This window comes from Hippopotamus amphibius, chromosome 12 (assembly GCF_030028045.1).
Source record: "Hippopotamus amphibius kiboko isolate mHipAmp2 chromosome 12, mHipAmp2.hap2, whole genome shotgun sequence".
Lineage (NCBI taxonomy): Eukaryota > Metazoa > Chordata > Mammalia > Artiodactyla > Hippopotamidae > Hippopotamus > Hippopotamus amphibius.
Window position 1 is genome coordinate 52,095,655 of NC_080197.1, and position 27,804 is coordinate 52,123,458.

Genomic DNA, 27,804 nt, shown 5'->3' on the forward strand with positions numbered 1-27,804 from the left:
GACAAGATTGATTTAACAAGCTCCTGAGTGTTTTCATTCATGACCTTGTCAGCAATGCCTGTTTAATCATGTTATCAAATTACTTTAAAATACATAGCACAGGTTGTTAAATCTGAATACCAAATTAATCTTGCCAGTTTCAGGTAAGGCAATATTTCTTGAGCTTTATATAAAATATTTTACTTCAGACTTCTGAAATCTTTCAATCTGCTCGCTTCCTTGTAACTCTGAGAAAGTCTACTACATATGTCAAGGACAAAAGGAATAGTGCTATTTGCACTCAAAATACATTATAAACTTGTTCTTTGAGTCATCGTTACTATTGAAAGAGTTAAACTCTTGGTATAAACATAGGCACATGAATGTTTAAAAACATTAAGAACTCTCCTGAAAGGGAACCACTCCACCAATTTTCAGCTAAAAGATTTTATAGGAACATATTAGAGTATAACAATTCACAAAATTTCAGCTAAAGTTATTATATCTTAAGTCAATTTGGTAATAAAAGAAAAATTTTCTGCCATATTTATCATAAAACAGGTGCTCACTGTAACTTAGTTATAAAAAAAGGTAATGTTGATTCTTCCAGATTGTTCTTATTAATTTTATATATACTACTTTTATACAGTAAGTTATAGTTTTGCACACAAATTTCATAAACATTACCCTTTTAGAATAAATCAATTGAAATGGTGAGGGATGACCATATTTTATTAGATCATCCAATACTGGATCACCCAATATTATTAGTGATTGGCTAGTTTGTATGGATCAGTTCTCTCACGGGAAAAAAAAACTAGTTTACAAAACATTGACAAAACTCCTGTAAAAATTAATGAACAAGGAGCCAAGATGGTGGAGGAGTAAGAAGATATGGAGTTCATCTCTTCCCATAAATGCATCAAGAACATATCTACAGGTCAAGATGGAGGAGTAGGAGGACATGGAGTTCATGTCTTGCCATAACTAGGGCACCTACCAGATGCCAGTGGGGGAACTCAACACCCAAGGGGATGAGAGGAACCCTCAAGTGGCCGGGTAGGACATGGTGGGGAGTGGGACCAGCATCCTGAGAAGTGGATGGGGAAAAGGAGAGGTTCTCACTCCGGGAGGGATTCTCTTGTGTTCAGAGGATTGGGGGGGAACACAGCTAGCATTTCCCCTGCCAAATCAGCCCCAGGAAGCCTGCTGGGGTCCCAGGCTGGGTCCTCTGTCTTCTGGGGTCCCCTCCAGCCACATGGATCCTAGGGGCATGGTGGGGGTAGTGGCTGGAGAAGAAGAGAGGTGAATGGGGAGGAACCCACCAGGATCAGTGGCTCTGGAAGGAATGTGACTGGCATTTCCTCCACCCACTCCAGCTCAGGGAGCTTGCTGAGGTCCTGGGCCTGATCATCAGCATTCTGAGGCTGCAGGCACTCCAGTGCTCCTCTGGGCCTAAGCCCTCACCACCCAACCTCCCCAAGGCCTTTTCCAGTCATGTGGGTCCCAAGCCTAGCTCCCACCCTCTGCCTAAATCCTGCCCATATCTAAGCCCTGTCCCCACCTAAGCCCCATCCCTGGCATCCGAGGGATTTTTTGACTTTTTTTTCTTCTTTTTTGCTATTGTGGTTTTGTTTTACTTTTCAATTGTTGTTTAATCTGTATCTTTATTTTTTCTAACATACTTCTTAGTTTTCTAATCTTATTTCATTTTTTACTCTTTGTTATTCATCTGCTCCTTTTTTCCTATTTGTTTGTTTGTTTGTTTGTTTGTTTGTTTGCTTTTTTCTGCCCTGCATGGCTTGCAGGATCTTGGTTCATGGGCCAGGGGTCAGGCCTGAGCTCCTGGAGAGAGAGCTCTGAGTCTGAATCATAGGACTAACAGAGAACCTCAGACCCCAGAGAAAATTAATCAGAGTGAGGTCTCCTGGAGGTCCTCATCTTGGCACCAAGACCCAGCTCTACTGAACAGACTGCAACTCCAGTACTAGAAGCCTCAGGCCAAACAGTAAGACAGGGATATAGTTCCACCCATTAAAAGAAAATTGGATGACAAAAAACTATGTTACAGATGAAGAAACAGGGTAAAAACCTACAGGACCAAATAAATGAAGAGGAAAAAAGCAACCTACCTGAAAAGGAATTCAGAGTAATGATACTAAAGATGATCTAAAATCTCAGGAACTAAATGGAAACATGGATCAAGAAAAGTACAAGAAATGTTTAACAAAGACCAAAAGAACTAAAGAACAAACATGGATGAACAATACAGTAACTGAAATGAAAAATACATTACAAAGAATCAGTAGCAGAATAACTGAGGCAGAAGAACAAATAAGTGAGCTGGAAGACAGAATGGTGGAAATCACTACCATAGAAAAGAAAAGAAAAAAGAATGAAAAGAAATGAGGATAGTCTCAGAGATATCTGGAACAATATTAAACAGACCAACAATCACATTATAGGGCTTCCAGAAAGAAAAGAGAATGAGAAAGGGCCTGAAAAAAACATTTGAAGATATTATAGACAAAAACTTCCCTGACATGAGAAAGGAAACACTCACTCAAGTTGAGGAAGCACAGAGAATCCCATACAGGATGAACCCATGCTGAGACACATATTAATCTAACTGATAAAAGTCAGAGACAAAGAAAAATATTAACATCAACAAGGGAAAAGCAACAAGTATCATACAAGGGAATCCCCATAAGGTTATCAGCTGATTTTTTCAGCAGAAATCATGCAACCCAGGAGCAAGTGGCAGATATATTTCAAATGATGAAAGGGAAAAACCTACAACCAAGGAAACTCGACCCAGCACAGATTCAATGGAGAAATCAACAGCTTTATATCCAAGGAAAAGCTAAGAGAATTCAGCACCATCAAACCAGCTTTACAACAAATGCTAAAGGAACTTCTCTAGGCAGAAGTGAAACCAGCAAGTTAGAATAACCTGGTACATGCATTGACTGCTATATTAACACCTCATGGGAACAGCAAACACAAAAAAACTACAATAGATACACACACACAAAAGAAAAAGCAATCCAAACACAAAACTAAAGATGGTTATCAAACCACAAGAGACAAAAAAGGAAGGGAATAAAAAAACCTATAAAAACAAAATCAAAACAATTAAGATAATGGCAACAAGAACATCAATACTGATACTCTCCTTAAGTGTAAATAGATTAAATGCTCTAACCAAAAGACAGAGACTGGATGAATGGATACAAAAACAAGACCCATATCTATGCTGTCTATAAGACACCTATTTCAGGCCTAGGGACACATACAGAATGAAAATGAGGGGATGGAAAAAGATATTCCATGCAAATGGAAATCAAAAGAAAGCTGGAGTAGCAATACTCATATCAGACAAAATAGACATTAAAATAAAGACTGTCACAAAAGACAAGGAAGGACACTATATAATGATCAAAGGATCAATCCAAGAAGATGATATAAATTGTAAATACATATGTACCCAACATAGGAGCACCTAAACATAGAAGGCAAATGATCACAGCCATAAAAGGGGAAATCAACATAAATACAATAATAATGGGGGTCTTTAATATGCCACTTTCATCAATGGATAGATCATCCAGACAGAAAATCAATTATAGGCCTTAAATGACACATTAGATTAAATGAACTTAATTGATATTTACTGAATATTCCATGCAAAAGCAACAGAATACATTTTCTTCCCAAGTGCACATGGAACATTCTCCAGGATAGATCAAATCTTGAGTCATAAATCAAGTCTTGGTAAATTTAAGAAAATTGAAATCATATCAAGCATCTTTTGCAACCACAACACTATGAGATTAAAAATCAATTAGTAGAAAAATACTGTGAAAAATGCAAACACATAGAGGCTAAACAATATGCTACTAAATAACCAATGGATCACTGGAGAAATCAAAGAATAAATTTTAAAAATACCTATAGACAAATAACAACAATATCATGATGATCCAAAACCTATGGGATGCAGCAAAAGTGTTTCTAAGAGGAAAGTTTATAGCAATAAAATCTTACCTCAGGAAACAAGAAAAATCTCAAATAAGCAACTTAACCTTACACCTATATCAACTAGAGAAAGAAAAACAAACAAAACCTAAAGTTAGTAGAAGGAAAAAAGTTATAAAGATAGGAGCAGAAATAAATGAAATAAAGATGAGGAAAACAATAGCAAAGATCAATGAAACTAAAAGATGCTTCTTTGAGAAGATAAACAAAATTGATAAACCTTTAGCCAGACTCATCAAGAAAATAAGGGAGAGGACTAGAATCAATAAAATTAAAAATAAAAAATGAGAAGTTACAATGGACACCACAGAAATACAGAGGATTATAAGAGACTACTGCAAGCAACTATATGCCAATTAAAATGAACAACCTGGAAGAAATGGACAAATTCTTAGAAAGTTATAAACTCCCAAGACTGAACCAGGAAAAAATAGATAATATGAACAGATCAGTCACAAGTAATGAAATTGAATCTGTGATTAAAAATTGTCCAACAAACAAAAGTCTAGAACCAGATGGCTTCACAGGCAAATTCTATCAAATATTTAGAGAAGAGATAATGCCTATCATTCTCAAACTATTTCAAAAAAATGCAGAGAAAGGAACTCCCTAGCTCATTCTATTAGACCACTATTTCACTGATATCAAAACAAGACAAAGACATAAAAAAAAGGGCGGGGGGAAATTACAAGGTAATATCTCTGATGAACATAGATGCAAAAGTCTTCAACAAAATACTAGCAAACCAAATCCAACAACACATTAAAATGATCATACACCAGGATCAAGTGGGATTTACTCCAGGGATGCAAGAATTCTCCAATATCTGCAAATCAATCAATGTGATACATCAGATAAAAAAGTAAAGAATAAAAACTATATGATCATCTCAATAGATGCAGAAAAAGCTTTTAACAAATTCAACACCCATAATAATTAAAGACTCTCCAGAAAGTGGGCATAGAGGGAAAATACCATAATGAAGGCCATATATGACAAACCCACAGCAAATATCATTCTCAATGGTGAAAAACTGAAAGCATTTCCTCTAAGATCAGGAACAAGACAAGGGTGTCCACTGTCACCACTCTTATTCAACATAGTTTTGGAAGTCCAAGCCACTGCAATCAGAGAAGAAAAAGAGATAAAAGGAATCCAAATTGGAAAAGAAGTAAAACTGTTACTGTTGATATGGTACTATACATAGAAAATTGTAAAGATATTACCAGAAAAATAATAGAGCTCATCAATGAATATGGTAAAGTTGCAGGACACAAAATTAATACACAGAAATCTCTTGCATTCCCACACTCTATCAATGAAAAATCAGAAAGAGAAATTAAAGATACACATTTACTATTGAATCAAAGAGAATAAAATACCTATGAAAAAACTGACCTACAGAGGTGAAAGACCTGTATTCAGAAAACTATAAGATATTGATGAAAGAAATCAAAGATGACACAAACATACAGAGAGACATACCATGCACTTGGATTGGAAGAACCAATATTGTGAAAATGACTATACTAACCAAAGTAAACTACAGAGTCAATGCTATTCCCATCAAATCACCAATAGCATTCTTCACAGAATTACAACAAAAAGTTTTACAATTTGTATGGAAACAACAAAAAGCCCTGAATAGCAGAAGCAATCTTGAGAAGGAAAAACAGAGCTGAAGGAATCAGTCTCTCTGACTTCAGACTATAATACAAAGCTACAGTAATCAAAACAGTATGGAACTGGCACAAACAGAAATAGAGATCAGTGAATAGAAAGTCCAGAAATAAACCCATGTCCCTATGGTCACCTAATCTATGACAAAGGAGGCAAGAATATACAATGGAGAAAAGACAGTTTCTTCAATATGTACTGGTGGCTAAACAGGATGGGTACATGTAAAAGAATGAAATTAGAACACTACCTAACACCTTGCACAAAAATTAATTCAAATTTCATTAAAGACAATGTAATACTGGACACTATAAAACTCTTAGAGGAAAACATAGGCAGAACACTCTCTGACATAAATTGCAGCAAGAGCTTTTTGAGTCACCTCCTAGAGTAAAGAAAATAAAAACAAAAATAAACAAATGGGACCTAATGAAACTTAAAAGATTTTGCACAGCAAAGGAAAGCATAGACAAAATGAAAAGACAACCCACACAATGGGAGAAAATATTTGCAAATGAATTGACTGTCAAGGGGTTAATCTCCAAAATATAGAAACAGCTCATGCACCTCAATATAAAAAAAAAGCAAATAACCCAATCAAAAAATGGGCAGCACTTCTAAATAGACATTTCTCCAAAGAAGACATACAGATGGCCAACACACACAGAAAAGATGCTCAACATCACTAATTATTAGAGAAACGCAAATCAAAACTATAATGAGGTATCACCTCACACGAGTGAGAATGACCATCATCAAAAAATCTACAAGCAGAAAATGCTGGAGAGGGTGTTGAGGGAAGAGAACCCTCCTATACTGTTGATGGGAATATAAATTGGTAAGCCACAATGAAGAACAGTATGGAGTTTCCCTTAAGAAACTAAAAATGGAGCTACCATGTGATTCAGCACTCTCACTCCTGGGCATATACCTGGAGAAAACCATAACTCAAAAAGATACATGCACCTTGTGTTCATTGCAGCACTATCTACAATAGCCAGGGCATGGAAGCAATCTAAATGTCCATCAAGAGAGGAATGGATAAAGAAGATGTGGCATGTATATATATATATATATATATACAATGGAATATTATTCAGCCATAAAAAGAAAGAAATCATGCCATTTGCTATGACATGAATGGACCTGGAAATTATCCTACTGAGTGAAGTATGTCAGACTGAGAAAGACATATATCACATGATATCACTTATATGTGGAATTTTTAAAAATCATAAAAATGAACCTATTTACAAAACAGAAATAGAGTCACAGATATAGAAAACAAACTTATGGTTTCCAAGGGGGCAAATGGGGGAGGTAAATTGGGAGATTGGGATTGACATATATACACACCTCTATATGTGAAATAGACAACTTATAAGAACCTACTGTATAGCACAGGGAACTCTACTCAATACCCTGTAATGACCTATATGGGAATAGAATCTAGAAAAGAGTAGATACATGTATATGTATAACTGATTCACTTTCCCATACAGCAAAAATTCACACAACATTGTAAATCAACTATACTACAATAAAAATAAAAATAGATAAATTGCATTCATCAAATTTTAAATCTTCTATTCTTTGGAAGAGACCATTAAGAAAATAAAATCAAGCCACTGATTGAGAGAAAATATTTGCAAAACATATATTATAAGATTTTGATCCAGAATATATTTTTAAAACTCAAAATTCAATAGTAAGGAAACAATCAATTAAAAATATATTTGAGTACACACATAATGAAAGATGACTTATGTGTGATAAGTAAGCACATATAAAACTGCTGAACATCATTAGTCATTAGTGAAAGACAAACTAAAACCACTATGAGGTACCACTACACATCAATTAGAAGAGCTAAAATGAAAAAGATGCTAAAAAACTTTCATATGTTGCAGATAGAAATGCAAAATGAATGAAGCTGAATGAAAGCAGTTGGACAATTTACTATAAAATTAAGTGTATACTCACATTACAACCTTGCAATATCACTCAGGTATTTATCCAAGTAAAGTAAAATTTGTGTTCATGTAAAAAACTGTCTGTGAATGTTTATAGCTATTCAATTTATAATTGCCAAAAATTATAAGCAACCCAAATGCATTTCAACTAGCTAATGGATAAACAAACTGTGATACTTCCATTCAATGGAATACTACTCCACAGTAAAAACGAATGGAGTACATACAACAGCATGAATAGAACACAAATGCTAGGTGCAAGAAGCCAGACTGAAATAACTACATACTATCATTCTGGAAAACACAATATGATAGGAGCAGAAATCAGTAGTATCCAAGGTGTTGGAGCAATGGAAGTAATTGACTATGAAGTGGAAAGAGGCAATTCTTTGGAATGTTGAAACTATTTCATTTCTTGTAAAGCTTTTAATTTTTCCATCGAATCTGAATAAGACCCTTTCTGGGTAGAGTATTTTTGGTTGTAGATTCTTCCCTTTCATTACTTTAAATATATTTTGCCACTCCCTTCTATTGTGCCTGCAGAGTTTCTTCTCAGAAATCAGCTGATAATCTTATAGGAGTTCCCTTGCCTGTCATTTGTTGCTTTTCCCTTGTTGCTTTTAATATTTTTTCTTTGTCTTTAATTTCTGTCAGTTTAAGTATTGTGTGTCTTGACGTGTTCCTCCTTGGGTTATTTTGCCTGGGACTCTGCCCTTGCTGGACTTGGGTGACAGTTTCCTTCCTCATGTTGGGGAATTTTTCAGCTATTATCTCTTCAAAAATTTTCTCAGGTCCTTTCTCTCTCTACTCTCCTCTGGGACCCCCTATATTGTGAATGTTGGTGTGTTTAATGTTGTCCCAGAGTCCTCTTAGACGGTCTTCATTTCTTTCATTCTTTTTTCTTTATTCTGTTCCATGGCAGTGGTTTCCACCTTTCTCTTTTCCAGGTCACTTATCCATTCTTCTGCCTCAGTTACTCTGCTATTGATTCCTTCTAGTGTATTTTTCATTTCAGTAATTGTATTATTTATCTCTGTTTATTCTTTAGTTCTTCCAGTTCTTTGTTAAACATTTCCTGTATCTTCTTGATGTGTGCCTACATTCTTTTTCTGAGATCTCATATCATCTTCACCATCATTACTCTGAATTCTTTTTCCAGTAGATTGCCTATCTCCACTTCACTTAGTTGTTCTTCTGGGGTATTATCTTGTTTGTTCATCTAGGACATATTCCTCTGCCATCTTATCTCATCTAACTTTCTGTGGCTGCAGTTTACACTCCACAGGCTGCAAGGATATAGTTCTTCATACTTCTGCTGTCTGCCCTCTGGTGTATGAGGCTAAGAGACTGTCTGTGCAGGCTTCCTGGTGGCAGGGTCTGGTTCCTACCCACTGGTGGGTGTAGCTTGATCTTGTCCCTCTGATGGGTAGGGCTATGTTTAAGAAGAATTTAAGCAGCCTGTCTGCTAATGGGTGGGGCTGTGATCCTGCTCTGTTGGTTTTTTAGGCTGAGGTGTCCCAGCACTTGAGTCTACAGGCTGTTGTATGAGGCTAGGTCTTAGGGGAAAATAGCAGCCTCTGGGAGGGCTCATGGCAATGAGTACTTACCAGAGCTGCTGCTATGAGTGTCTTTGTCCCCACATTGTGCCACAGCTACCTACCACCTCTGCAGGAGACCCTCCAATACTGGCAGGCAGGTCTGGCCCAGTATTTCACGCAGTCACTGATTTTCTTCCTGGGTCCTAGTGTGCACTAAACCTTGTGTGTGCCCTCCAAGAGTGGAGTTTCTGTTTTCCCTAGTCCTGTGGAATTCCCACAATCAAACCCCACTGGCCTTCAAAGCCAGATTCTCTGGGGACTGCTCCACCTGTTGCCCCCCTTCCAGGCTGGGAAGTCTGATGTGGGCTCAGGACTTTCACTCCTGTGGGAGAACTTCTGTGGTATAATTATTTTCCAGTTTGTGGGTTGCCTACACAGTGGGTATGGGATTTGATTTTATCATGATTATGCCCCTCCTACCATCTCATTGGGGCTTCTTTTTTGTCTTTGGATGTAGGGCATCTTTTTTGGTAGGTTCCAGCCGTTTTTGTTATTGTTGTTGATGGTTGTTCAACAGTTAGTTGTGATTTTTGTGTTTTTGTAAGAAGTGGTGAGGTCATGTCCTTCTACTCCGCCATCTTGCTGGCAAGTCTCACTTCTTGATATTGGTGGTGATACACTGACAATACATATTTATGAAAACTCACAGAAATACACACTAAAAAGGATGAATTTCATAGTATGTTGATTGTACTGCAAAAAATACAAAGCCATGAAAGTTTGCCAATGTGATAATTTGCCACCAAAGGACTGCTTAAATGAAATTCTTAAGAGTTCAGGCAGAAAGAAAGGGCTAACAGAAGGAGAGTCTGAGCTGCAAGAAAGAAGATGATTGAGAAAGATATATATGTATAAATATATCTAAATTACTTATAACACAATAACATTTTGAGATTTAAATATTTAAATAAGATGCATACCAACAATACTAAAACATTTGAGAGAACTTAATGGAATAATTAACTTATCCTCTTAGTGGAGGGTAGGGGAGAAAGTTTAGACTTTAACAGGTATATATGTTTTAATTTTGTTATAGTTAATAACAGGATAACAACAAAAATATGTAATTTCAAAATTGGTTAAAAATAAAAATGACAAGAAATAAATTAGACAATAGTTCAAAGGGGGAAAAAAGAATAGAAAAGCAATCCATAGATGCAAAAATTTTACTTTTGCAAAATATAGGATATAACAAACTATTGTTCCCACTGTAGAAACTAAACTAAATAAATGGCATTATTTTTAGGGGAAAAAGAAAAGCATTGCATAACTGAAGAAGCCTAAAGTAACTGCCTTACCAAAAGAGACCAATTCCTCCTAGGTGAATACAACTTAATAACCACACCCTTTACTGGGAACATTTGCCCATTATGTAGAGCAGAGAATTGATGCTCCCACTATATAAGGGACTCTACTGAATTTAGGAATTTCTAGTAGAGTTTTTAATGATAATGGGAATTGGTGGGATGAATTAGAGTTTGTAGAAACCAAAAATATACAGCTAGTTCCACCATCACACTGATTCTCCCCCATGGTACTTTTGCTAAGAGTGGGGCAGCAAAGAAATTTGGTGTTTAGCTAAAGAGTAGGGACAGCACTCTATATTCTTATGGTGCTTAGAGATCAATGTACTACTAGAAGAAGAAGACTCTGATATACATAGGACAAATCTCATCGTTAAGATATTTGAAAATAAAAATGAATTGAAATTAACTAATTCTGTCACATAGCATTGACTCAGCTCAACTCTCATTTGAATCATTTTGCTATGTCCCTCATCCTAGCTGTCTGCCCAAAAGGAAGATGTGCTCTGAGTGGCTGGAGCCAGATCCCACAGAGGCTGGCTGAGGGGTCAAAGGTGCCCCAGAGCTGGTGTTGGACTGCTGGTGGGTGGGCTGGGTCCTGACACAGCAGTCTGCATGTATGCAGCGGTCCTGGGAGAGGTTCCCACCCACTGGAAGGTGATGCTGGTCCTGGGGCAAGTGCTAGCCCACTGGTCAGTGGAGACTTGTCCCAGAGTCTTCAGTTGTAAGTCTTTGGGGGTCCTGGAATTGGTGTCAGCCCACTATTAGGTGGGGCTGGGTCTCAACATCTGGTTGTGGTGTCCCAGGAGTCTCAGGGCTAGTGCTAGCACTCTGGTGTGTACAAATGTGTTCTGGGTCCCCTGGTGGACATGGCCATGTTGGGGCAAGCTGTGAGGTCAGGGGGGTGTTAAGGCAGCTGGCCTGTTGGTGGGTGGTGTTGTATTCCCACCCAACTAGCTGTTTGGTCTGAAGCATCCCAGTGCTGTTGTCAACAGGCTAGTGGGCATGGCCAGGTCATCATGCTAATAAGCTAGAGGGAAGATGCCAAGATGATGCTTGATAGTACCAGTGTTAGAAAAGTTTCCCCCTAATGGCTTCTGCCAGTGTCTGTGTCCCCAGGGTGAGCTCCAGTTGCCTCTAACATGTCCAGGTGGCTCTTCAAGATCAGCATGTAGGTTCAACCCAGGCTTCTTTCAAATCACTGCTTCTAGTCTAAGCCCCAAATCATGTGAGATTTTCTGTATGCCCTTTAAGAGAAGAGTCTCTATTTCCCACAGTCCTCTGGCTCTCCCAAAATAAGCCCTGTTGGCTAAAAAGTCAGACATTATGGGAGCTTTTCTTGTCATTGTAGGACACCCCAGACTTGCAGCCACAGCCAGCTGTGTCAGGAACCAGCTTTGCTCACCACAGGGCTTACACCAGCTCAAGGAACCCCAGGGCCCTACAGCCAGATACCATGTATGACATGGATCTGCTCACCAGTGAGCAGGCACTACTCCAGGAGCACCTGGGTCCTGGCCATGAACACCACCAGGCCAACAGCAGCCCCAAGGCACCTTGGATCTTTCAGGCAGCCAAGTTGATATTGAGCCTCATGCAACAGCAGGCTGACACCAATTTTGGAACAACACAGACCCCACAGCCAGCCATATCAGAAATAGGCTTTGGCAACCAGCAGGGTGACAGTAGATCCGGGACTCTGGCCCTGCAACCACCTACATTAGAACTTGGCTCTGCTCATGAGTAAACATGCACTAACCTTGGGACTACCTGGGGCTCCAGAGGCAGCTGCCTGTGACCCATTATCATCTACTAGTGAGTGGCAGCCTCTGCTCAAGCCAGGGCCTGGCACCAACTGGGCTGGGGTCCAGACACAAATACCAGACTATCTACAGAAGTCAGTCTATAACAATAGAAGGACCCATGCAACCCACATAGGGCACACCCCTAGAGCATATAGCTCTGATGACCAGAGGGATATATGCTGCTGGGATGCACAGGATGTCTCATACAAAAGTCTTCTCCAGTGTTGGGAAATGTAACCAACATACCAAATACATAGAAATAAAAACAGAAAATAGGGCCAAATGAGGCAACAGAGGAACATGTTCCAAAGCAAGGAAGAAGATAAAATCTGAGAAGAACTAAGTAAAATGGAGATGAACAATCCTCTCAAAAAGGGTTCAAGGTAATGCTCAAAGAACAGCGGACAAGATTGGTTGAACAGAGTGAGAAGTTAAAAGTTTTTAACAGACTTAAAAAATACAAAGAAGAACCAAACAGTTGAAGAATACAATAACTGAAATGAAAAATACACTAGAAAGAATCAATAGATTATATGATACAGAGGAATGGATTAGTGAGTTGGAAGACAGTGTTGTGGAAAGCACAGAAGCTGAACAACAAAAAGAAAAAGAATAAAAAGAAATGAGGAAAGTTTAAGAGACCTTTGAGTGGCATCAAGTATACTAACATTGCATTATAGAGATCAAAGGAGAGGAGAGAGAGAAAGGGGCAGAGAACATATTTGAAGAAAAAATAGGCTGAAAATTTTCTTAATCTGGGAAAGCAAACAAACATCCAAGTACAAAAAGCACAGAGAGTCCCATAAAGGACCAACCCTAAGAGGACCACAACAAGACATGCTGTAATTAAAATGGAAAAATTAAAGATAAGGAGAGAATATTAAAAGCAGCATGAGAAAAAGAACAAGGTACATACAGAGGAACTCTCATAAGGCTATCAGCTGACTTTTCAGCAGAACCTCTGCAAGCCAGAAAGGAGTGGCACAATATGTTTAAAGTGATGAAAGGGAAAAAAGCTACAATTAAGAGTACTCTACCCAACAAAGCTATCATTCAGATTTGAAAGATAGATAAAAGAGTTTTACAGACAAGCAAATCTTAAAAGGGTTCAACACCTCAAAACCAGCTTTACAAAAAATGTTAAATGGATGTCTCTAAGTGAAAAAGAAAAAGCTGCAACTAGAAGTAGAAAATTACAAGAGGAAAAATCACATTGTTAATGGGAAATATATAGTAAAGGTAGCAAATAAACCACTTATAAAGTGAGTAGGAAAGATAAAAGACAAAAGCACTAAAATTATCCACATCCACAATAAGTAGTTATTGGATATACAAAACAAAAAGATGTAACATATGATGTTGAAAACAATAAACATGGTGGGAGGAGTAAAAATAAAGGGTTGTTAAATTGCATTTGAACTTAAGAGATCAGCAATGTAAATATAAGCATATATACAGAGAAGTTGCTATATGTAAACCTAATGGTAGCCACAAACCAAAATCTTGTAATAGATACATACACAAAGAAGAGAAAAGAATCCAAAGATAACACTAAAGATAGTGATCAAATCACAAGGGAAGAGGAAAAAAGGATAAAGGAACAAAAAAGAACTACAAAACAACCCCAAAACAATTAACAAAATGTCAATAAGTACATAATTATAAATAATTTTAAAAAGTAAATGGAATAAATGCTCCAATCAAAAGACATGGAGTGACAGAATGAAAACAAAAACAAGACATATATGCTGCCTACAAGAGACACTACAGCTCTAGACATGTGTAGACTGAAAGTGAGGGATTGGAAAAAGGTATTTGTTATAAATGGAAATAAAAGAAAAGCTAGGGTAATAATATTTATATCAGACAAAGCAGACTTTAAAACAAAAATTGTAATAAGAGACAAAAATGGACAATATATGATGATGGAAAGATCAACCCAACAGGAAGATATAACAATTGTAAGTATATATGCTCCCAACATAGGGTCACCTAAATACATAAAACAAATTTTAACAGACATGAGTGGATAAATTGACAGTAATATAATAACAGCAGGGGGGTTTAATTCTCCCCTTACATCAATGGACAGATCATCCAGACAGAAATTCATCAAGGAAACACTGGCCTTAAATGATACATTAAACCAAATTGTTTATATATATATATATATATATACATACATATGTGTGTATATATATATATATATATATATATATATATATATATATATATATATATAAAACAATCCATCCCAAAGCAGCAGAATACACGTTCTTTTCAAGTGCATATGCAACATTCTCCAGAATAGATCACATGCTAAACCACAAAACGTCTCATATCAAGCACATTTTCTGACCACAATTCAATGAAGATAGGAATCAACTTCAAGATAAACTGAAAAACCCACAACCATGGATGCAAAACAATATGCTACTAAAAACACAAGGGATCACTGAAGAATGTAAATTGGTGCAGCCATTGTGGAAAACAGTACAGAGATCCTTCAAAAAATTAAAAATAGAACAATCATGTGACCCAGCACTTCCACTCCTGGATATTTATCTGAAGAAAACAAAAATATAATTAGAAAAGATATATGCCCCTCTATGTTCACTGCAGCATTATTTACAATAGCCAAGATATGGAAGCAACCTAAGTTCCCATCAATAGATGAATGGGTTAGAAAGTATAGTATATATATACAATGGAATATCACTCAATCATAAAAAGAATTAAATGTTGCCATTTGCTACAACATTGATGGACATAGAGAGTATGATGCTAAGTGAAATAAATCAGACATAGAAATGTGAATGCTATAATCTCACTTATATGTTGAATCCAAAAAACAAAACAAATGAACAAACATAACAAAATAGAAACAGATTTATAGATGTAGAGGACAAAGAGGTGGTTGCCAGAGGAGTGGAAGATGGAGGGAGGAAAGATATAGGTGAGAGAGACTAAGAGGTACAAACTTTCAGTTGCAAAATAAATGAGTCACTTGTATGAAATGTACTATGTGGGGAATATAGCCAATAACTGTGTAATACCTTTGTATCATGACATATTATAACTACACTTATCATGGTGATCATTTTGAAGTATATAGAAATATCAAATCACAATGTTTTATCACAGGAACTAACATAGTGCTGTAGGTCAAATATACTTCAAAAACAAACAAACAAACAGATAAACTCATATAAAAAGAGATCATGTTTTTGCTACCAGAGAGGAGTGGTTGAGAGAGGAGGAATTGGATGAAGGCAGTCATAAGATACAAGCTTCCAGTCATAAGATAAATAAGTACTAGGGATGTTATGTATAACATGATAAATATAATTAGCACTTGTATGTTATAAAAGAAAGTTGTTGAGAGTAAATCCTGAGTTCTCAATACAGGGAAAAATAATTTTTCTGTTTCTTTAATTTTGTATCTATATGAGATGATGAATATTCATTAAATTTATTGTGATAATCTTTTTATGAATTATGTAAGTCAAATAATTATGCTGTACATTTTAAAGTTATACAGTGCTTTACATCAATTATATCTCAATAATACTGGAAGAAAAATAAGAATAAAAATTTTTCTAAGTAAAAAATTTATAAATTTTAAAAAGTAAAATAAAAATTGGCTTCCTAATCTTCTGGTTTCAGCTTGGATATGTAAAGTGCAAGGAAATTGTCACTCTTTCACAAGAAATTATGGAAAAAACTGCAACATTAATGACTTTTCTCGGACCCACCAGAGAATTTAGTTTGCAAGGCAAACAACCATCCCACAATTTAGAAAGGCAGGAACTTTCAGGGAGACACAGAAAGCAAGACTAAACTGTTCCAGACCAAAGGAGATTAAAGAAACATAACAAATAAACACAATATATGAGTGTGGATTGGATCATTTGTTATAAAGAACAAAACTGAAGCAATAAGCAAAATATGAATGGCAGCACAGAATTAGATTGTAATAATGCATAAATATTATTTTCCTGGTTTTTGTATGGTTGCATTGTATTTTTGTAAGGGAATGTCCTTCACACAGGAAATACATACTAAAGTAGTTGGGTGTAATAGCACATCATGTGGGTGACTTATTCAAAAATAATTCAAAGTTCATTATGCTGTCCTTACACTTTTTTGTAAGTTTTAGATTGTATCAACATAAAATTTAACTTTTTAATTCATCAGATAGGTTAAGGGCTGAATACATACAGCAGAAATAAGGACCAATGAACTCAAGGGTAGTTCAACATATATTAATCCAAAATAAAGTACAAAGAGAAAAAGTAATGAAAACAGAGCAGAACACCAGAGATCAGTGGAAAACCTATCAAATAGACTGATATAAATATAATTAGAGACCTAAAAGAACATATGAGGGAGAATAAAAAAGAAGAAGTATCAGAAAAATAGTCACTGAGTATTTTCCAAAACTGATGAAAGAGATCAGCCCAAAGCTTCAAGAAACTCAGCAAACCCATAACAGGATTAAAACACACACACAAACATACACACACACACACACACACACAATTCAAATCACACATATGGTCATGATCAACAACTGCTGAAAAGCCAAAGATAATGTGAAACAAGAAAAGACACATTCAGGAAAGAAAAGACAAGACTAACAATAAAATTAGTGAAGACAAAAGACAAGATAATGACATCGTGAAAATTCTGGGGAAAAAATGGCCAGCCCCAAGTTCACTGTCCAGAAAAAAAAAAATATCATTTATAAATGAAGTTAAGAAGCACAATGATGGTGATATGTCAAGAAATAAATGAAAGAACTCTTAGCAGCCAAAGCTGGAACAATTTCAGCAACAACATAAATAGTTTTGGATTATAACCAAAGTACAAAATAAATCTCTGTGATTCCATACTGAAATAAATGGTTAAATAAATAGATAAATGGAGGGAAAGACAAATCTCTCATAACAAAGTATTCTACCATACAGAAATTTTCAAATAATTTGTAAGATTATAGATACTCTGCCTTCAGTGAGGTGGGGCATGACTCCTCATTCTTTCATGTTCCTGTGAGGTTCTTGACCTAATAGGAAATTTAGAAGAGGAAGGTTGTAAGGATGAACTACAACCCTGATTGTTGCAGTTAATCTTGAAGATGTAACTGACATTCTCTCTTACACTGCCATTCTAATTTTTTCCCCCTTAGTTCTTACTTTGACAGGTTTTTCTGGCTTATCTGGGAGTATGAACCAAGCCTTTATTCCTGCATGGTCTGAACCCTTGTAATCATACTCCTCTCTGACCTGGGTTTTACACGTGTTTGTTCCCAGATATAACGGAGCAAGGTATTACCAGAAGGAGGCCAAATAGATCATCGAAGTAGATGCACATGTATTTCTCCCAGCCCACAATGTCCAAAAACAGTCCTACCACCTTATATTGATCAGAGTCAATTATCCCTGTCACTATTGTGATTCTTCTTGCCTGTTATTCAACGGATACAAAAAAGGCCAAAGTTCTGTGGGAAGTCATAGCTTATAGCTAAATGGGATAAATGCTCTTTCCTGTCAAGTATTCTCTTTAGGAACCAGTACCTCCAACCCTGAAGAACCCAGAGTTGCAGGGCTGGGAAGCGAAAGGACCCCTAGTTTCTCTTTCCTTTGAGAGTGATGGTAGGTGGGGCCAAGTCATGCATCCACTCTTTGTTTTCTGAATCCATGTATTGAGACCACAGAATCATATAAGAAGCCTCTGGTTCAATTCAGTTACTATCTTCCAAAAGATAATATCCCATTCTTTAACATTGTTGCCTTTAAGTGGTCTTTCAGCTGTGCTTTTAAAAGGCTTTCCCAGAATTCCATGAGGCTAGCTGCTTCTGGATACTATGGTGTGTAATATAATCCAATGGAGCCCAGAGGCATGGGTCCACTGTTATACCTCCTTCACTATGAAGTGGGTTCCCAGGTTGTTTGGTATACTGCATGGGATTACATACCTATAGATTAGACATTCTAACCACCTCAAGTAATTGTGGTTGAGGTTTTCTAGGTAGAAAAAGAAAAACCTATGCCTGTTATATATGCATGGTTGAATATTCAGAGGTTGATTTACCCTGGCAAATGGGAATCCATGCTGTTGTGTCCTTACATAATCAGCAATTCTTCCACTGTGGCTACATAATGTCAGATACATAGTAACTGATAGTGAACACAGGCTAAATTCAAAAAATTCCATCATTCTGTCTACTGGTTCATTAACTATCCTTTCCATAAGCTGTATACTTTCTTAGAACCATATTCAAATAAATCAATTTACAAATTAGCTTTAGCTTATAAAAAAATCATACTTTTAAGATACATTATTTAAATATGCATTAAACTCTAATAACCAAAATGCCTTACAGACAGAACTTATGTCATTTTATATTTTAGAGTATCATAATGTTGTTGTAAAAAGAGTAAAACTTGCATTTTGTTTTTGTTTTTGTTTTACAATACATATGTTGGTGATATGGTTCATTCCTAGGCAATGCAGTTTAATACTCAACTATATCACAATTTATTTTTGTTGTTCTTTTGGTAGATATTCATTTTATTTCTATTTGTAGAGATTACAAACATTGATACTTTCAACATTTTTAAAGATATCTGTTTTTGAAAAAGTGCAAGAGTCTTTCCATGGCATCTGTCAAAGAGTGTGCAATGTCAAAGTGTTTGAGCATCTTCAATTTCACTGGACTTTTCCAAATTTAGAGTTCAAAGTGGTGTATAAAGATTTTTATTGCACCATATTTTCAACAAAAATTTGTATTTAGAAAAATTTTTAACTTTTGCTAACTTGAGAAGCCTGAAATGTAAACTCATTGTGGTTTAAATTTGCATTTCTTATTAGTAAAGTTAGGGCATTTTTTCCATATTTTATTGATCATTTATGTGTTTTCTTCAGTGACATATCTATGCAAATGTTTAATCATAGTTTTTATATTTTCATATTGTAGCATTTTATATAATGCATAAAAAATGTTATATTTATGTATTGAAAATTCCTGCTTTGTAATATATAGATTGGTTTATTTGTTTACTTTTTAGTAGAGTATTTTAATTAATCTAAGTTGTAAATTTTCAACATAAAAAATTTCTCAGATATTTATTTAAACTTTTATACCTTTAGGAGATGTTCTTTTCCTACTCCAAAACAATGAAGATGCTTTCCTATATTTTCTTAAAAATTTTAAGTTTTGCTTGTCACACTTAAATACCATCCCAACCTATTTATGGAAAACTTGACCATTTGTGTCCAATGTGCAAATCTGTCTCTGTACCTATTAAATTTCCATATAAGCTTAGTTCTATCATTGGGTTATATATTCTGTGTTATTGGATTTTCTATTCCTGTAGGAATAACACTCCTGTATGTTTAAAACAAGTCCTGAAAACTTTAGAACAAATCCTCTTTTCCCTCAGTATTTTTTTTCCTTATTCTTCCATTTCAATCATCATTAGAATGACTTATCATTAGAAATTTGACCACACATACCCACAAAGTATTTGTCTGGATTTTAACTGAAATGTTAAAATTTCTGTTTATTTTGGGCAAATCTGATATCTTAATGGGCTTCCAGTCCGTGAACATGGTGTATCTTTACATTTAATTGTCTTCTTGAATATCTTCCAATAAGATTTCACAATTATCTCATTATATCTTGTGCAGGTTTTAATAGGTTCATTCCTAAACACCTTTTAATTTCCATGCTATTAATAATACTATATTTTAATTTAAAATTTTTTAACTCTTTACTTCTTTTATGCAGTAATGTCATAGATCTTTTACATTGCTTCTGCGATAATGAAAATAACTATATAATGCTCACTATATGCGGGTACAATTCTATATACTGTATTCAAATGAAATTATCTGTTCCATGATAACTCTGTGAGATCTATGCCATTATTATTTACCCCATTTTTGTAAATTACAAAACTGCCATAGAAAGTTTAAGTAGTTTTTCCAAAGCCATGAGTTTTAAACCTCACATGATAGATGATAGATGATAGATAGATAGATAGATAAATAGATAGATAGATAGATAGATGATAGATAATTGATAGGGATGATTATATATATATATATATATATAATGTATAGTTTGATTTAAACCAAAGAAGTCTGGCTCTGTCATTTTAGCCATTATGCTTATATTGTCTTTCATTTCAGAATGAGCAATTTTGATGAACTCTTTATTGACTCTAATAATTTGTTAGTTTCTGTGTTTTCTTTAAGACAATCATATTCTATGCTAATAACAGATTTTTCTTTTCCAACTTGATAACTTTTATTCATATTTTTTGTTGTCTTACTTTCTTGTCATACTTTTCTTGTCTAGCGCTTCTATTACAATGTTAAATAGAAATGATGAATGCAGACTTCCTTGCCTCACTCTGAATTTTAAATGCAAGTTTTTATGTTTTACATGAAAGCTCATTTCTATTTCTAGTTTGCTGAAAATGTATTTTTAATGATGAAGCTTTGTCCATTTTTAGTGGGTTCAAATAATATTTTTATTGAGGACCTACTCTGAGGATACATCAGTGAATAAAACAGAAAATATACATGATATTAAGGAGGTTATAAATACCATGGGAAAATATAGCAGGGTAAACTTTATTGAGAAAGCAGAGTTTTCTGTCAGATGAGAAAGGAGGGGAGGCCTCAGTAGGAAGGTAAAAAACTGGAATAAGTGAGCAACACAGATGCTGGGAGGAAGTGAATCCTAGATAGAAGGAACTACTAGTGCAAAGGCTCTGATTTAGGTCAAGACTGGAGTGTTCAACAAACAAGAAGAAGAAAACTGTGTGTGGAGTGGAGTGATTATGGGGTAGATTAAGTAGGACATAAAGCAGAGGGGTGGGGGGCAGCAGACCATGAACAGTTCTTTATTCCACTGCAAGGAATTTGTTTTTAACTGTATAAAAGGGAAGATTTGAGCAAAGGATTGATTTATAAGGATCACACTGACTTCTTTAAAACTAGTAGGAGCAGGGAAGGGAAAAGAGGAAGGAACAGTGAAACAATTCACAGGCTATTTCAATAATTCAATCAAGAGACAGTGGTTAAGTGGACCAGAAATAACAGGCATGAGAAGTAGTCACATGGTGGAATTCTGAATTTAAAAGTAGATCCAAGGGTTCTTGTTGATGGATTGGGTATAGTTTGTTGGATAAAGAGAAGTGTATAGGATTCCTCCAATGTTTTTTATCTGAGGAGCTGCAAAGATGGAGTTACCATCAACCAAGATGAGGAAGGATATTAAAAGAGAATGTTTTGTTGGGAGGAACTGGAATTCAGTTTTGACAGGTTAATTTTGAGATGTCTGAGATACAGGCAAGCAGAGCTATCAAGTAGGCAACTGGATTTCTGAGTTTGAAGTTCAGCAGAAAACTCAAGATAGAAGGTTCAACTCTAGGAGTGAACAGCACATAGTATTTTCCATGGTTACCTTGGGCATTACAACTGATATTTTATACTTAACCTATTTTGACCACCTCCTCTTTGGCTTTTCCTGTCTGGTCCTCTTGCCCAGTCACCCTGGGCTTGGGCCTGACCATGAGTCCCCCCAGAACAAGGCATGAAGGCTGCCACCCTACTCACTGACCTGTACAGACCAGCAGAGGCAGCACTGTCAGAGGAGGAGGTGGAGGAGGGCACTGCAGTCGGCCCCAGATTGGGTGCCAGAATGACAGCAGCTTTAGCAGTGGCAGCAGCATGAGCCAATGCAGTGGGATGCACCACTCCAAGCCCTAGTGCTGGCACCCCAGCTCCCCACACCGCCAATTGTGGCCACTGCTGGCAGCGCCAGGAGCAGAAACAAGGGTGGTTGCAGTGATGGAGGTGCCTAAATGCATTTGAAATTAAGAGATCAGCAACTTAATCAAGTGTATGTATAGACTGCTATACAAAAACCTCATGGTAACAGAAAAAAAAAAAAATCCATGACAGATGTACACACAAAAAAAGAAAAGGGAATCCAGAATAAACACTAAAGATAGGCATTAAGTCACAAGAGAGGAGAAAAAAGAGGGAAAAAAGAGCTAGAAAAAATCTAAAACAATTAACAAAATGGTAATAAGAACATACATATTGATTATTACCTTAAATGTAAATGGACTAAATGATCCAACCAAAACACATAGAGTGGATGAATGCATACAAAAACAAGACCCATATATACACTGCCTACAAGACACTCACTTCAAATCTAGAGACACATAGAGACTAAAAGTGAGGGGATGGAAAAAGGTATTCCATACAAATGGAATAAATAGAAAGCCAGAGTAACAATACTTATATCAGATAAAATAGACTTTACAATAAAAGACTGTTACAAGAGGCAAAGAAGGACACTACATAATGATCAAGGTAGCAATCCAAAAAGAAGATATAGTAATTGTAAATATATATGTACCAAATGTAAGAGCAATTAAATATATAAGGCACATATTAACAGACACACAAAAAAGAAATTGACAGTAACACAATAATAGTAGAGGACATTAACATCTCACTTGCATCAATGGACTGATCGTCCAGACAGATAATCAATAAGGAAACAAAGGCCTTAAATAGCACAATAGACAAAATGGATTGAATTGATTAGATATAGATATAGATATAGATATAACATTTCATCCAAAAGCAGCAGAATACACATTCTTTGAAGATACACATGGAACATTCTCCAGGATATATCACATACCACAAATCAAGCCTCAGTAAATTTAAAAATAGGATCTCTTCCCACCACAATGCTATACAACTAGAAATCAACTACAAGAAAAAAACTGGGGAAAAAAAACACATGGAGGCTAAACAATATGCTACTAAATAACCAATGGATCACTGAAGAAATCAGAGGAAATAAAAAATACCTAGAGACAAATGGCAATGAAAACACAATGATCCAATACCTTTGAGACACAGAAAAAGCAGTTCTAAGAAGGAAGTAGCAATAGAATCTTCCCTAAGGAAACAAGAACAATGTCAAAAAAAAAAAAAAAAATCTAACCTCACACCTAAATCAACTAGAAGAAGAACAAACCAAACCAATGGTTAGGAGAAGGAAAGAAATCATAAAGATCAGAGCATTAGTAAAATGAAATAAATAGTAAAAAAAAAAAAAAAAAGAAAAAGAAAAAGAAAAAAAAGAAAAGATCAATGAAACTAAAAGCCGGTTCTTTGAAAAATAAATAAAATTGATTAACCTTTAGCCAGACTCATCAGGAAAAAAAAGGAAGAGTGCCCAAATCAACAAAATCAGAAATGAAAAAGAAGTTAAATCAACACCACAGAAATACAAAGGATCATAAGAGACTACTATGAACAATTAAACACTGATAAAATAGACAACCTAGAAGAAATGGACAAATTCTTAGAAAGGTACAATCTCCCGAGACTAAATAAGGAAGAAATAGAAAATATGAGCAGGCCAATTATCAGCAATGAAACATGAATGAATATGAGTATGAATGAATAAATAATTTTAAAACTCCAAACAAACCAAAGTCTAGGACAGGATGGCATCACAGGTAAATTCTACCAAACATTTAGAGAAGAATTAACATCTATCCTTCTGAAATTATTCCAAAAAATTGCAGAGGGAGGAACACTTCCAAACTTATTTTATGAGGCCAATCTCACCCTAATCCCCAAATCAGACAAAGATATCACACCAAAAAAGAAAATTACAGGTCAATATCACAGATGAACCTAGATGCAAAATTTCCCAACAAAAACACTAGCAAATCAAATCCAATAATACTTAAAAAGATCATACACCATGATTAAGTGGGATACAAGGATTTTTCAATATACCCAAATCAATCAATGTGATACACCACATTAACAAAGTGAAGAATAAAAACAATATGATCATCTCAATAGATGCAGAAAAAGCTTTTGAAAAAATTCAACACCCATTAAAAATAAAGACTCTCCAGAAAGTGGGCATAGAGGGAACATAACTTAACATAATAAAGGCCATATATGACAAACTCACAACTAACATCATACTCAATGGTAAAAAGTTGAAATCATTCCTTCTAAGACCAGGAACCAGACAAGGATTCCCACTTTCACAAATTTTATTCAACATAGTTTTAGAAGTCCTAGCCAGAGCAATCAGAGAAGAAAAGGAATTAAGAAGAATCCAAATTGAAAAGGAAGAGGTAAAACTATCATTGTTTGCAGATGACATGGTACTATACATAGAATAGCCTAAAGATATCACCAGAAAACTATTAGAGCTCCTCAATGAATTTAGTAAATTTGCAAGAAACAAAATTAATATAATGAAATCTCTTGCATTTCTATACATTAACAACAAAGTATCATAAAGAGAAATTAAGGAAACAATCCCACTTACTGTCACATCGAAAAGAATAAAATACATAAGAATAAACCTACCTAAGGAGGCAAAAGGCATGTACTCTGAAAACCATAAGACATTGATGAAAGAAATTGAAAACCACACAAACAGATGGAAATATATGCTGTGTTCTTGGAGTGAAAGTGTCAATATTGTTAAAATGACCATGCTACCCAATACAATCAATAGATTCAATGCAATCCTATCAAAGTACATAATGGCATTTTTCACAGAACTAGAACAAATAATTTTAAAATTTATTTGGAAACACAAAAGATCCTGAATAACCAAAACAGTCTTGAGAAAGAAGAACACAGCTGGAGGAATCAAGCTCCCTGACATCAGAACACACTACAAAAATACAATACTCAAATAGCATGGTACTGGCACAAAAACAGACACATAGATCAGTAGAACAGGATAGAGAGCCCAGAAATAAACCCATGCACTTATGTTCAATTTATCTATGACAAAGAAGGCAAGAATATATGATGGATCAAAGACTCTCTCTTTAATGAGTGGTGCTAGGAAAACTTGACAGTTACATGTAAAAGAATGAAATTAGAGTATTCTTTAACACCAGATACAAAAAATAAACTCAAAATCAATTAAAGACCTAAATTTAAGAGTGGATACCATAAAACTCCTAGAGGAAAACATAGGCAGAATACTCTTTGCCATAAATTGTAGCAGTATTTTGTTGTTGTCTTGCTACTAAAGAAAAGGAAATAAAAGCAAATATAAACAAGTGAGATCTAATTGAACTTAAAAGTTTTTACACAGCAAAGGAAATCCTTTACAAACAAAAAGACAACCTACTGAATGGAAGAAAGTATTTGCAAATGATATGACAGATGAGGGATTAATATCCAACATATGTAAATAGCTCATACAACAATATAAAAAAAATCCCAATTTAAAAAATGGGCAGAAAACTGAATAGACACTTTCCAAGGAGCAAATGTAGGCTGTCAACAGGCACATGAAAAGATACTCAACATCTCTAATGCTCAGAGAAATGCATATCAAAACCATGAGATATATCACCTCACACCTGTCAGAATGACTATCATTAAAAAGCACACAAATAACAAATATTGGAGAGGATGTAGAGAAAATGGAATCCTCCTACGTGGTTGGTAGGAATGTAAATTTGTGCAGCCACTGTGGAAAACAGATGGAGGCTTCTCAAAAGATAAAAATATAGCTATGATATGGCCCAGAAATTCCACTCCTAAGTTTATATCTGGAAAAAAACAGAAACACTAATTAGAAAAGATACATGCACCCCAATGTTCATAGCAGCATTATTTACAATTGCCAAAATATGGAAGCAAGCTAAGTATCAATAGATCAATAGCTGAAGAAGATGTGGTAGATGTATACAATGGAATATTACTCATAAAAAAACACAATTTTTCCATTTGCAGCAACATTAGACATGGCTGACATTATGCTAAGTGAACTAAGTCAGTCAGGGAGAGACAAAAACTGTATATCACTTACTTGTGGAATGAAAAAAATACAAAACTAGTGAATAGGAAAGAGAAGCATAATCATAGATATAGAGAACAAACTAGTGGTTACCAGCAGGGAGGGTGGGAGGATATAGCAGTTGGGGAAAAGGACTTTTAACTATTGGGTATAATATAGGCTTAAGGATATATGGTACAACATGGGGAATATTACCAATATTTCATAATAATTGTAAATGAAAAGTAATCTTTAAAAATTGTATAAATTTTTAAAAAGTTTTTTAAAGCTATGAGTTAATACCAACTTAGCTTCACTAGTATATTAAAACTCTGCCCATATACATCTCCATCTCTCTCCTTTTATACTGTTATTGTCACAGATTACATATGTATTCATTATGTGCCCATTATTATAAATTTATAATTGTTTTATGAAATGATCTTTTAAATCATATGAGAAACAAAGAGAACAGTTACAAACCAAAGATAAAATACTACTGGATTTTGTGCCTATGTGTAATGCTTTACTGCCATTCTTTATTTTTTCATGTGACTTCAATTTACTGTCTAGTGACTTTTCATTACAGCCTGTAGGACTCCCTTTATCATTTATTCTAAGGCAGATCTACTTATTTTTTTAAGAACTTTTATTGAGATAAAATTGACATGCAATAAATGGCATATATTTAAAGTTTACAATTTGATATTTTTTTCTTATTAGTAATCCCAATCTCCCAAATCACTCCCCCCCAACCCCCCTAAGACAGATCTACTTGTAATAAACTCAAGATACTTTTTGTTTTTCATTTTTGCTGGATATAGAATTCTTGACTAGTAGTTTTATTCTTTCAGCACTTTAAATATGCCATCCCATTGCTTTCTGTTCTTCATGGTTTCTAAAGAGAAACTGGTTGTTAATCTTATTTAAGATCCCTTGTATACTACAAGTAACTCCTCTTGCTCATTGCAAGATTCTCTTATCTTTGGCTTTTGACAGTTTGGTTATAATATGTCTCAATCTGGATCTCTTTGGTTTATCCTACTTGGAATTTGGTGAGATACTTGAATGAGTAGATTCATGTTTGCCTGCTTGTTTCAGCAAAATTTGCAAGTCTTGACCATTATTTATTCAATTATTCTTTCTGCCTTTCTCAACTGTCCTTTTAAGATTTTCATTACACATAAATTGGTATGTTGATGTCCCACAGACTCATAGGCACTTTTTTTTATTGATTCTTGTTCTTGTTTTTTCACATTTTAAATGTTTTGTTGAAAAATTGTCATTTAAAATATTATGATGTGCAGAAAAAGAAAAAAATAAAAAGAAGTAAAATAGATACTCGGCCAGTCTTTGCAGATTGGCTCTGTTTTGGGGACACTCTTTACTGTCTGGCCAGGCCACTTACAACTCTGCCATAGTCTTTACTTCCTGCATGTGGTGAAACTAAAGACAAGCCAGCAGTAAAAGTTTGTGGTATTTTTTGAGCATGCATACTGCTCTGGACACGTGTAAGTCTTCCTAGGTTACCCAGTATATTAAGGAGCTTTTAGT